Below are 13,568 nucleotides of genomic sequence, written 5' to 3'. Positions count from 1 at the left end.
TTCACCTTTAATAATAAACACCTTCATTTACAAATTGCATTTTGTGTTTACTTGTGTTGTCCTTGACTATTGTTTAAATTGGTTTGATGTTCCGAAACACTTAAGTGTGACAAACATGCAAAGGAACAGGAAATGAGGAAGGGGGCAAACACTTTTTCACACCACTGTATTTGTGTCGGCTTCCATCCTCAAACATCCTGATCCAACCCGGCCCTATATCTTAGAGGTTGATGCCTCTGAGATCGCGGTTGGGGCGATTCTCTCCCAGAGACATGGGCCTAGGGCCCGCTTGCACCCAGTAGCATTCTTCTCCCGCAAGCTAACTGAAGCTGAGGCAAATTATGATGTCGGAGATCGAGAGCTATTGGCCATTAAAGCGGCCCTCGAGGAATGGCGTTACCTACTGGAGGGAGCTACGCATCCAATCCTCATCTACACGGATCACAGAAACCTGGAATACTTGAAGTCCGCCAAGAGGTTGAAGCCACGCCAGGCCAGATGGGCTCTTTTCTTTTCCAGGTTTCTGTTCCACATAACTTATCGTCCGGGTTCCAAGAACACCAAACCGGACGCCCTGTCCCGAATGTACAATGAGCCAGAGACCTCTCCACATCCGGATACCATCCTGGCCTCAGGGAACTTTCTTCTTCTTCAGGCCGATCTGTTGTCCCTGATTAAGCAAGTCTCCGTTGGTGCCACTCCTCCACCTAATGTCACACTTCTGACCCAAGATGAACTTCTCTGGCATGAAGACAAAATTTTTGTCCCCCAGGAGGCTCGGGTGCCAGTCCTCAGTGCATGTCATGACCACCCGTTGGCCGGCCATTTCGGCGCCCTCAAGACCACCGAGTTGGTCCAGCGCACCTTTTGGTGGCCCCAGCTGAGATCCGACTGCAAGAGGTATGTGGAGGCTTGTGCCATTTGCATCCGTAATAAAAGCAGCAAGTCCAGGGCCTGGGGTCTGATGAAACCATTACCTGTTCCAGAGAGGCCTTGGCGAATGATTTCGATGGATTTCATCGTAGAGCTTCCTCCATCAGAAGGCCACTCCACAATCTTCGTGGTGGTGGATAGGCTAACCAAGATGGCCCACTTCCTGCCGATGAAGGGCACCCCGTCCGCTGCAGTGACCGCTGAGGTTTTTATTAAAGAGATCGTGAGGCTGCACGGTGTCCCCACAAACATTATCTCGGATCGGGGTGTGCAGTTCACGTCCAAGTTTTGGAGAGCACTCTGCAGGGCTTTGAAGATTGATCTCTGTCTTTCGTCTGCCTACCACCCACAGACCAATGGGCAAACAGAACGGACGAACCAGACGCTGGAGCAATACTTACGCTGCTTCTCGTCCTTTTCCCAGGACAACTGGACTTCCTTGCTCCCGTTAGCGGAGTTCGCCTATAACAACTCCATCCACTCTGCCACTAGTCAGTCTCCATTCTTCGCCAATTACGGCTTCCACCCCTCATTCTTGTCCCAAGACCTGCCTGAAAGCCCGGTACCAGCAGTCCAGGAGAATATCGACTTCTTTAGTGCCAATAACAAGCTTCTGCAGGAGACCATGGCAAAGACCCAAAGACATAATAAAGAAGTTTTTGACAGGAGGAGAAGGGGGGAGCTTGAACTTAAGGTTGGGGACCAGGTGTGGCTCTCCACATTGAACCTAAAGATGGCCTGCCCTACTAAGAAGTTGGGGCCAAGGTTTGTGGGTCCCTTCCCAATTGTAAAGAAGATTAACGATGTAGCTTTTGAGCTGAAATTGCCTGAGTCATTCCGGATTCACCCCGTATTCCATGTGGCGTTACTCAAGCCAGCCGTTCCGGACCCCTTCGTCAGTCGGAGGATTGTCCCACCTGAACCTGTGGTCGTCGACGGTGAAGTCGAGTACGAGGTGGAGTCTATCTTGGACTGCAGGCGTAGACGGAATCAAGTCCAATTCCTGGTAAAGTGGAAAGGGTACGGACCTGAAGAGAATTCTTGGGAACCTGAATCCAACATTCATGCCAGAAGATTGATTCTCGCCTTCAGAAGGGCCCATCCTGGTAAAATGGCCCAATTGGGCATCCGGAGGCTGCCCCTTGGGGGGGGGGGCAATGTCATGGTTGGTCCCGAGTCCCAGCAGCCCGTGGAAGACTTACCCACAATGTTGGTCCGTTGAGCGCTGATAGGTCTTCCCGGGGGCGCGTTAGCGCGAACGGACGCACGCGGGTGCGAGCAGGTACGATCGGGCGCACACGGGTGCGCAGGGTTGCAAACGTGCGCACGCGGGTGCGCGGGGTCACGGTCGGTTGCACGGTTTGACGTGGGCGCGAACGGACGTGCCGTGCGACCGCCCTTGGCGCCCAGAAGGCTTCTTAAGTGATTCATTCTAGTGGCCCGTTGCTGTCCTGTCTACAGCGTTCCTGAGAGTTGCCTCTGATTACCTGATTGTTCCTGTCTCTGATCTACTTCGGCTTGTTCCTGATTATCCTGCCTGCTGCCAGCCCTGACCTTCGGACCTCCTGACTATTCTTCTGCCTTCTCCTTCGGTACCTCTGCTGCCAGCCCGTTGACGACCCGGCTTGTGTTTACCCCGCTTCTGCCTGCTGTTCCAGTCCGTGTTCTGTGACCACCGCTGCCTGCCGCCTGCCTGTCAGCCCTTCCGGTGTGCCCACCTGCTTGCTGCCAGCTGCTGACCTCCAGCCGTTCCAGAGTCACCTGTCTTCATCCACTGCTGTCTGACGCCAGTTCCTGGACCAGGCCCACCTACACGGACTTGGCACTTGTGCCCTCTGCCCTCCAGAACCCCTGTTCTCACTCCCAGGGGGTCTCGAGCCAGAGGCTTACGAGAGGCCGCTCCCTGCACTCCGGGCTCCCACCACCAGGTACGTGACATATTCTTAGTTTATGATCAGATCAACCTCCCAACGTGTGTGTTATCCTAGGACCTAGAAGAATCTTACAAACTTTAATCCTGTGCCACTCTAGCCATACAAATCAGTCGGTAGTTGGTCTCTAGTAGACAATCTAAGGAAATAGACTATCTACTTCCCAATAGGCACACAAGCAAGAACTCAATCAACCTTCATGTCCTTCAGGCACCACCGATGCCACGTTCCAAGGAAAAATAGATAGTAACAATGCTTTTAGCAATATGAGACAATGATCAGCTTATATTTATGGGTGCCATATTAGTCTATGCATATCTTAACATTTTTACAGGTGAACCTTGATGCTCTCTGAAGCCCACGTTACCATTGATCATTAGACCTGTTATAACAGCCCCAATATACTTTGGTGAATGGGCTAACGCATGTGACACTGATATAGTACTGGTCATGCAGATCAGGCTTGCGGAAAAGAGAGGCACGGAGCAATGCCGAAGGTATTCGGCGGAGGGCCGGCATGACAGGGGTTAACGGGGCGGAGCCAGGCAAGGGGTGTATTCCGGGGGACTGGACAGGTCAGAGTATGGGCGGGCTCCATACTCTGTGAGGCAGGAAGCGGAAGGGGAGGGGCCAATCTGCACGAGGAGCTGTGAGGGTAAGGAGCTTCCCACCCACCCGCCCTACGATTGGGAGAGATGGTGGTGACGGTGGGGAGAGGGGGTTGGAATACTGGTTGGTGGTTGTTGGCGGGGTGCAAGGTACTTGTGAAGGTCATATGGGCACCTAAAGGGCATGGTTTAGGGACCCGTCTGAGGGCGGCTCCCAGTTGGTATATGGGTACCTTCTAGTTGTCTCTGAGTCGGAGGCTTTAGCGACTTGAGGCCTGAGAAGTGGCTAGCAGGTACAGTCATGTGTTATGCCTATTGAACCTTGTGCCCCATGGTGGTGATAAAACGCAAAAGAGATATATAGATATATAGGTAAAAAATTTTTTTACATTATTTATGTTAATTATAAAAGTTATATTTTGGTTAATAAAAATAAGATTGGCTGTTGTGGCCAATTCAATCCACCCCGTGTTGTGTGATCATTGGAGGGTGGGATGGGCTATTGGTAACGGGTGCAGCCATAGTTAATACCATAGTCATGAGCTCCAGGCACTTGCTTTTGCTGTATAGGCAGTTCCGAGTTACATACATCCAACTAGAGAAAACCTACCCCTAGGAAGCGAAATTCACTCCTGTAAGAGTTATCATGGGAAAAAAGGTGTCTCCACTGAAGCTTCATCACCAATCCTTATTTACATGACAACCCAAAATTTTCAAAATACAATTGTCACAGGAACAGAAAGCGAGGTGAAAAAATCAGACAGAAAAACAAATGTTAGAGGGGGTGCTAAACCTCTCTATGCTTTTTTGACTGGAGTTACACTCAAAAAGTTTACCTGTTTTAATTCACAGACAAATTCAACTTAAAGCAGTGTTCTGCCCAAAAAATAAAAAATAATTAAAAGTCAGCAGCTACACATATTGCAGCTGCTGAGTGTTAACAATAGGACACTTACCTCTCCTGGAGTCCAGCGATGTCGGCACCACAGCTGATGTTTCCATGAGCTGCCGGGTGCTGCCGCCGCCATTGCTTCACGCCGGGAACCCTACTGAATATGCGCGAGGCCCCGCTCCTCTCTCCTACTGGACGGGCGACATGGAGAGGAGGAAGGAGGAGGAGGGAGCCCCGCGGTGATGTCATGAGCCGCGGCCCGGACTCCCGGAAGTGGGGACAGAAGACCTGTCAAAGACAGGTATCCTGTCCCCCCCCCCACACAAAAGGTGCCAATTGTGGAACCAGAGGGGGCGAGGAGACAAATGAGTGGAAGTTCCACTTTTGGGTGGAACTCTGCTTTAAGAACAAACCTACAGACCCTTGTTTGTACCCCGAAAATTGCCTGCATATGCAAAACTTCATGCATTTACAATGCAGATTAATGGAGGCCGTTTTGATTTTGCATCTTTGAACACCTGTTGTCAAGATCATTTTATAAAGATGCCTTTTTTTGCATATGCACATGCCCATATAATCAGCTGAACTCTAAGCAAATATATAAAAAATCAATGAATACGCATACAGTAGGTTTAAAAAATGGTAAGGCCAACATTTCTCGATAAGAGTATCTGTCACTCAAAAAGTGGGGAATATCAGCCCCCATGGAATAGTAACTAAGTAAAAAAATAAATAAAATCAACATTAAAAGGTGTGAAATAAATTTTAAAAATTCTTAAAGACCCTTAGTTTAGATGTATTTTTACTGAAATTTGACAAAAAGTAATGCAATTGAAATGTGACATTACATTTTGATATGTACAGTGTGGAAAATTATTATTTGATCCCCTGCAGATTTTGTAAGTTAGCCCTCTTACACAGAAATAAAGGGTCTATCATTTTTTATTATAGGTGTATTTTAACCACTTTCAGACCGGACCATTTTGCTGGTTAATGACCAGAGGTCTTTTTACAATTTGGCACTGCACTGCTTTAACTGGTAATTGCGCGGTCATGCAATGTTGTACCCAAACAAAATTTGCGTCCTTTTTTTCCCATAAATAGAGCTTTCTTTTAAAGGTATTTGACTGACTCTGCGATTTTTATTTTTTGCGATATAAACGTAAAAAGACTGCAAATTTTGAAAAAAAATAATATTTTCTACTTTTTGTTATTAGAAAAATCCAATAAACTCAATTTTAGTCATACATTTAGGCCAAAATGTATTCAGCCACATGTCTTTGGTAAAAAAAAGTCAATAACTGTATATTTATTGGTTTGCGCAAAAGTTGTCACATCTACAAACTAAGGTACGTTTTCTGGAATTTACGCAGCTTTTAGTTTATGACTGCCTATCTCATTTCTTGAGGTGCTAAAATGGCAGGGCAGTACAAAACCCCCCAAAATGACCCCATTTTGGAAAGTAGACACCCTAAGGAAATTGATAAGAGGCATGTTGAGCCCATTGAATATTTTATTTTTTTGCCTCAAGCGATTGAATAATGACAAAAAAAGAAATTTTTTTTTTTTTTACACAAAGTTGTCACTAAATGATATATTGCTCACACATGCCATGGTTATATGTGGAATTGTACCCCAAAATACATTCTGCTGCTTCTCCTGAGTACGGGGATACCACATGTGGTCGACTTTTTGGAAGCCTAGTCGCGTACGGGGCCCCGAAAACCAAGCACCGCCTTCAGGATTTCTAAGGGCATACATTTGTAATTTCACTCCTCACTACCTATCACAGTTTTGAAGGCCATAAAATGCCAAGATGGCACAAAACACACACAAATGACCCCATTTTAGAAAGTAGACACCCCAAGCTATTTGCTGAGAGGCATGTTGAGTCCATGGAATATTTTATATTTTGCCACAAGTTGTGGGAAAATTACAAACTTTTTTTTTTTTTTTTCACAAAGTTGTCACTAAATGATATATTGCTCACACATGCCATGGGCATATGTGAAATGACACCCCAAAATAAATTCTGCTGCTTCTCCTGAGTACGGGGATACCACATATGTGGGACTTTTTGGGAGCCTAGCCGCGTACGGGGCCCCGAAAACCAAGCACCGCCTTCAGGCTTTCTAAGGGCGTAAATTTTTGATTTCACTCCTCACTACCTATTACAGTTTTGAAGGCCATAAAATGCCAAGATGGCACAAAACCCCCACAAATGACCCCATTTTAGAAAGTAAACACCCCAAGCTATTTGCTGAGAGGCATGTTGAGTCCATGGAATATTTTATATTTTGCCACAAGTTGCGGGAAAATTACAAACTTTTATTTATTTATTTATTTTTTTCACAAAGTTGTCACTAAATGATATATTGCTCACACATGCTATGGGCATATGTGAAATGACACCCCAAAATAAATTTTGCTGCTTCTCCTGAGTACGGGGATACCACATGTGTGGGATTTTTTGGGAGCCTAGCCGCGTGCGGGGCCCCGAAAGCCAAGAACCGCCTTCAGGCTTTCTAAGGGCGTAAATTTTTTATTTCATTTCTCACCACCTATTACAGTTTTGAAGGCCATAAAATGCCAAGATGGCACAAAACCCCCCCAAATGACCCCATTTTAGAAAGTAGACACCCCTAAATTTAGGGGTACACTAGTGAGACTCACAAGTAAAAAAAGCACCTAGGCTGTCAGCGACTGTATCAAAACGCTACAAAAAAAACTGTTAGCGATCGCAGGGATCAGGCCTGACTCTGCGAACGCTGCAGTTATGTGCGTTGTGTTTTGTAAGTGACATTGATCGATCGATCGATACTGCACTTGGGTGGGCTGGGCTGGGCTTGGCGGAGGGGCTAAACGCAGGTGCTAGCAGGTATCTGGGCTGATCCCGCTAACAATGCGTTTTGGGAAACCTAAACTGCTGGCGACGCTAATATAGATCTGATCAGATACTATATTACTAAGGGAGGTGTATGCTTTGCGCGTGGGTGTTAGCGGTACTGGCACTAACCTGACGCTGCCTGGGGCGACGCAGACCTTATCTGACCCTCAAACTTATATCACCCGCCGGGTGATCAAGGGGTTAAACCTTTATTAGGTAATAAATGGCGGGTGCCCTGAAACTATAAAAAAATAACTAACCAACCAGCGTCACCTGTAACAGTTATATGGTGATCACTGGTGAAAGGGTTAACTAGGGGGCAATCAGGGGGCTTTATGCGGTAGTATATGGGGGTCCCTGGCGCTATAAAAAGCTGCGGCGAACCTAAATACCTACCTGCTTAACTAGCGTCACCTGTGACACTAATACAGCGATCAGAAAAACGATCGCTTATTAGGCTGGGTTCACACTGGAGCGATGCGGGAACGCCACAAATCCGCGGCGGGTTCCCGCATCACACTGCCCTATGCGAACTGCTGGGAGTGTCAGTGAAATGTTAATGACACCCCCAGATCAGTTCGCATATCGCAGTGCGATCTGCAAACTCGGACAGGAATCGGATCGCATGGTGTGAACACCCATGCGATCCGATTCTGCTGCGGACCAAAAAAAGGGTCCCGTGCGAGTTTGCGGCGGGTGCGGCGGGTGCGATGCAAATTCAGCCATACTATCTGTATGGCTGAACTCGCATCGCACAGAGATCGGATGTGATTTGCACTGCAGTGCGGTGCGAATCACATCCGTTCTCATAAACCGCTGCAATGTGAACCCAGCCTTAGTGACACTGGCGACGGGGGGTGATCACGGGGTTGAACCTTTATTGGGGGGGTTAGGGGGGTACCCTAGAACTAAAGGGGGCTAACCCTAACTGCCCTAACAGTTATTACAGTCACAAATGACACCAATGCAATAAAAATAAAAATAAATGCAATTGGTGTCACTGTGACTGGGGGTGCAGGGGTGATTGGGGGGGTGATCGGGGGGTGAAGGGGGGGTGAGAGTGTGCCTGGCATGTTCTACTGTGTAGTGTAGTGTTGGTGCAACTCACCGATCCTCTCTCCTCGGTGCCGGAACGAAAAATACCGACACGGAGGAGAGATTACATCACTTCCTCTGCCTGTGTTTACATTACAGGAGAGGAAGTGATGTCACGCTGCACTTCCATTCGTCAGGAGCGATCGCGAGGGGGTGGCCATGAATGAATGGCCGCCCCCTCATCCCGGATCGCTCCTGAACGGATTCGGACCGCCGCTGGCACCAGGGAGGGCCCGGTCGGGCCCCCCACCCGCGGGAAGGCAGGGACGTACAGGTACGCCCATATGCCTGCCCGTGCCATTCTGTCGACGTACATCGTCGTGCGGCGGTCGGCAACTGGTTAAACGAAAGAGACAGAATATCAATTACAAATCCAGAAAAAACACATGATACAAATGTTATAAATTGAGTTGCAGTTAAGTGAGTAAAATAAGTATTTGATCCCCAAGCAAAATATGACTTAGTACTAGGTGGAGAAACCCTTGTTGGCGAGCACAGAGGTCAGACGTTTCTTGTAGTTGGTGACCAGGTTTGTACACATCTCGGGAAGGATTTTGGTCTACACTTTTCACAGATCCTCTCTAAATCCTTAAAGTGGAAGTCAATGCAAAAACTAAAATCCCTGCATCTATAGTAACCACGGATCTAACACTAACCTCTCTATCCATGTAGAGAACAAATGAGTATACATACTTCTTTGGAAGCCGATCTGACCCGCTCTGACCCAATCTCCAGCGGCAGAAGCTCTGCAGAGGACATGGCCGACAACAGGTGTGAAATGAATGGGAAGTGACGTCACTCAGAGAGTTACTATGGGGATTCTGTTGTCGTCCTTCTCCTCTGCACCCACCTCTACAGAGAAGCCGCGTGGGATTCGGTCGGAATGGGTCAGATCAGCTTTCAAAAAGGTATGTATACTCAATTTTTCTTTACAGGGATAGAGAGGTTAGTGTTAGATCTGTGATGTCCATAGATGCAGGGATTTTATTTTTTGCATGGACTTCCACTTTAATGTTTCTTGGCATTTGCTTGGCAACTCGAAGTTTCAGCTTCCTCCATAAATTTTCTATAGGATTAAGGTCTGGAGACTGGCTAGGCCACTCTATGACCTTAATGTGCTTCTTTTTGAAGAACATTTGCAGAACAAAGCACATTAGTGGCCTTTACAATATGTTTTGGGTCATTGTTATGCTGAAAGACCCATACATGACCCATCTTCAGTGTTCTGACTGAGGGAAGAATGTTTCCATTCTAGATTTTATAAGACGTGGATGGGCCTACATCCATTGGCCCCTCAATGCGGCAAAGTCGGTCTGTACTTTTAGCAGAGAAACAGCCCCAAAGCATAATGTTTCCACCTCCATGCTTGACTGTAGGGGTGATGTTCTTAGGGTCATAGTCAGCATTTTGTTCCTTCCAAACATGGTGAGTCCCCTTCCTTAAGAAGGCACATGTACAATCATGCCAATGAACATCTAAATGATTCAGAGAAGGATTGGGAGAGATGAGACCAAAATGTAGCTCTTTGACATTAACTCGACTGATGTTTTGGGGCTGTTTCTCTGCTAAAGGTAAAGGCCGACTTTGCCACATTGAGGGGCCAATGGATGGGGCTATGTATTGTAAAATCTTGGATGAGAACCTTCTTCCCTCAGCCAGAAAACTTAAGATGGGTCGTGGATGGGTCTTCCAGCATGACAATGACCCAAAACATACCGCCAAGGCAACAAAGGAGTGGCTCAAGAAGAACCACATTAAGGTTATGGAGTGACCTAGTCAGTTTCCGGACCTTAATCCTATAGAAAATTTATGGAGGGCGCTGAAACTTTGACTTGTCAAGAGACAACCGAGAAACTTTAAAGATTTAGAGAAGATCTGTAAAGAAGAGTGGACCAAAATCCCTCCTGAGATGTGTACAAACCTGGTCACTAACTACAAGAAACGTCTTACCTCTGTGCTTGCCAACAAGGGTTTCGCATAATGTTTTACTTGGGGATCAAATACTTATTTTACTCACTGAATGACAACTTCATTTATAACATTTGTTTTATGTGTTTTTTTCTGGATTTTTGGTTAATATTCTGTCTCTGTCATTTAAAATACACCTATGATAAAAAAATTATAGACCCTTAAAGGGGTTGTAAAGCTTAGTTTTTTATTTTCTAAATAGGTTCCTTTAAGCTAGTGCATTGTTGATTCACTTACCTTTTCCTTCCATTTCCCTTCTAAATGTTTTTTTTCTTTGTCTGAATTTCTCACTTCCTGTTTCTCCTCAGTAAACTTCACACCATCATCCGAGCGGTGTTTAGTCAAACAGAACAGCTTACTGAGGAGGAACAGGAAGTGAGAAATTCAGACAAAGAAAACAAAGAAAAAAAAACATTTAGAAGGAAATTCAAGGAAAAGGTAAGTGAACCAACAATGCACTAGCTTAAAGGAACCTATTTAGAAAATAAAAAACGAACCTTTACAACCCCTTTAATTGCTTGGTATGTGGGCAAACCTACAAAATCTGCAGAGGTCAAATAATTATTTTCACCACTGTATGTAAAAAATGGCTCTGGCAGCAAAAGGGTTAAAAATGCACTCTGGGATACCTGAACATTCTCCCTTGAAGTGGGGCTGTGCCCACACTGCTAAGGTTGATGCTCATTTAGGTCTAGGAAGCATGGAAAAGTCGATTTACTTACTCGATCCTTGGCTCCTCCACACCACATCTTCTCCCATACTCCAGGGGTCTAAGGTACTGGTGTCCTAAAGAACTATTGAGGGCCCTGAATTGGATACTGGGCTGCCAAGGGACAATCCACCACCAGAGCTCGGGGAAGAGTGCCATCTGTCAGGAAAGTAGAGGATCAGGTAAGTAAAAGTGCTTTTACCATCACTTAGACATAGGTGAACAGTTACTCCATGCATTGTGGACACAGCCTAACCGGAAAGGAGAATAGTCAGTTTTCCCAGAATGCAGTTAGAACGCTCTTTTACTATGAATGTGTAAATACTGTAATGTCCCTAGTCTGGGCACGGGTGCCCTATAAACTGTGTATTTAGCTGTTTGCCTGGAGCACAGCTTCTTGGTATAAGAAAAATAACTTCTTGGCTTATGTGGGTAAGTGCTTGTATTATAACACAGCAGTAATTGTATTTTGTAATGCTATATCCTCCAGTCTCCAGTCTGCAATATGTGTTTTCTACTCTTTGTCTGGCTGCTCTTTATACAAAGCACATTTTGCTATGGAATGGTGGAGCAAAGAAAAATTCCCAATTACACCTCTTTGTCTACACATTAGCCATAGCACAATGACTGGAAACTTCCAGCACTGACGTTGTAGCCACTCCATGTTAACCTTAAGTTGTCCTATTTGAAATGTGTTTGCTGAAATAATGAGACCAAACCCATCCCTCGCCCATTCTTTACACACCTCCTCCCTTATTTAGTCTAGTCTTACAACAGGTGGCTGTGAGCTGTCTTCTACAGCATTTTAGATCCTAACAAAAGATGTCAGTGCAACACAGTGCACAAGGCTCTGTTCACATCTGGCAGCTTGGGATCGTGGGCGATTCTGCTCGTGATCCAAAATTGCTAGATGTGATGTTTCCAAATCGAACTGCAATAGTGGCAAAACATACCACGCATGTTTGAGTGCCATTCACAATAGCACCTCAAACGCTGTGCAGTTCTGCCACAATTGTTGGGCAATAAATGTCGGCAAATCGTATCTCACAAAGCTTGTCGCCTAAAGCTTATGCTCCTTTTTGGACCACAGTTGAAGAATGTAAACAAGGTCATGGATGTTTAATTAGTGTTTAAATCATACACAATTCAATGACGTGTACTTTTTTAACGCATCTACCATCATCTAGATACACCCTAAACTACATCCATCTCACCCTAATAAGTATGTAGAGAAACATGCAAAAATGCATGTTTGTAGCGCTACCCATGCAGGGGCCACTGGTAATAGCTGGTTCTTCCCAAATATTACAGTGCCCATCACCACAACCACCAGTCCATACACCCCAGCTCCAATAACTAGGTCTAGGGGGTGTCTTTTTTATTTTTTTGTTTACAAATGATTTTTATTTGGTACATAAATATAGTACAAAGAGTAAGCATAGATATAACATAATAAGTGTCTTTTTTAAATGTAATGTTTGAGGAACTTTAGCCGCTTTCCGCTGCAGAATGGCACAGGTGGGCGAAGCGACGTTACCTCACGGCGGCAACAACGATCGGATTCGCCAGTCTCCAGGCCCAAGCCAATGATTTCTGGCCTGGACCTGCTGATTGGGCCTGACTAATTAAATCCCCTCCTGCCTGTGTTTATACTTACACAGGTAATGTCATTTCCCCTCGTGGAACTCTTTTCCCTTACAGAAAGAGGAGAGAGGACATCCGAACGTGAGTTGCACCAACACTACACTGACACAGTACACATAGGCACACATTTCACCACCCCCCAGTGAACCCTTTCACTCCCCATCACTGTGCCACCCAGTGCAGTTTTCATATTTTTCTTTGATCACTGTGCTGGTATCATTTGTGACACTAATCAGCATTAGGATACTTAGTAGTAGCCCCAGATAGGCCTAGGGACCCCCCCTAAACCCCCTAATAAAGGTTTAACCCCTTAATCACCCCCTGTTACCAGTGATCACCGTATTAGTGTTACCGGTGATGCTGGTTAGCTAGTTATTTTTTTTATAGTGTCAGGACACCCGACGTATATTTTCCGATAAAGGTTTAACCCCCTGATCAACTGGTGGGTGACATCAGTTAGGTTTTAGCGTCAGTCAGGGTCTGCGTCGCCCCTGGCAGCGTCAGATTAGTGCCAGTAGCACTAACACCCACACCATACACCTCCCTTAGAAGTATGGTATCTGAACTGATCGATATCTTTGATCTGATCAGAACTATATCAGCATCTCCAATAGTTTAGAGTTCTCAAAAATGCAATGTTAGTGGGATCAGTCCAGATACCTGCTAGCACCTGCATTTAGCCCCTTCACCCAGCCCAGCCCACCCAAGTGCAGTATCAATCGATCACTGTCACTTACAAAACACTAAACGCATAACTGCAGCAGTTACAGGGTCAGGCTTGATCCCTGTGAACGCTGTTTTTTTTTTTTGGTAGTTTTTTTCTCTGCGAGTCTCACTAGTGTACCAGTAAATATAGAGGCTGAAATGTCCAATTGAAGGTACACTTGTGAAGAGGCCTACA

At 45.9% G+C, this 13,568-nt stretch overlaps 1 long non-coding RNA gene across 3 annotated transcripts in view; it reads right to left on the bottom strand.

Annotated features, from left to right (window-relative positions):
- Positions 1 to 13,568, bottom strand: part of LOC143934457 (uncharacterized) — a 357,257-nt gene that overhangs the window by 217,825 nt on the left and 125,864 nt on the right. For all 3 annotated transcript variants that reach the window (XR_013263269.1, XR_013263270.1, XR_013263271.1), the window contains one exon: positions 11,037 to 11,182. This is a non-coding gene — a long non-coding RNA (uncharacterized LOC143934457). The remainder of the gene's footprint in view (positions 1 to 11,036; positions 11,183 to 13,568) is intronic.

This window comes from Lithobates pipiens, unplaced genomic scaffold (genome assembly GCF_037356315.1).
Source record: "Lithobates pipiens isolate NorthernLeopardFrog02 unplaced genomic scaffold, aLitPip1_a1.2 Scaffold_27, whole genome shotgun sequence".
Taxonomy (NCBI): Eukaryota; Metazoa; Chordata; class Amphibia; order Anura; family Ranidae; genus Lithobates; species Lithobates pipiens.
The sequence above is the reverse complement of the archived record's forward strand: the minus strand, read 5'-3'. Positions and strand labels throughout refer to the sequence as shown.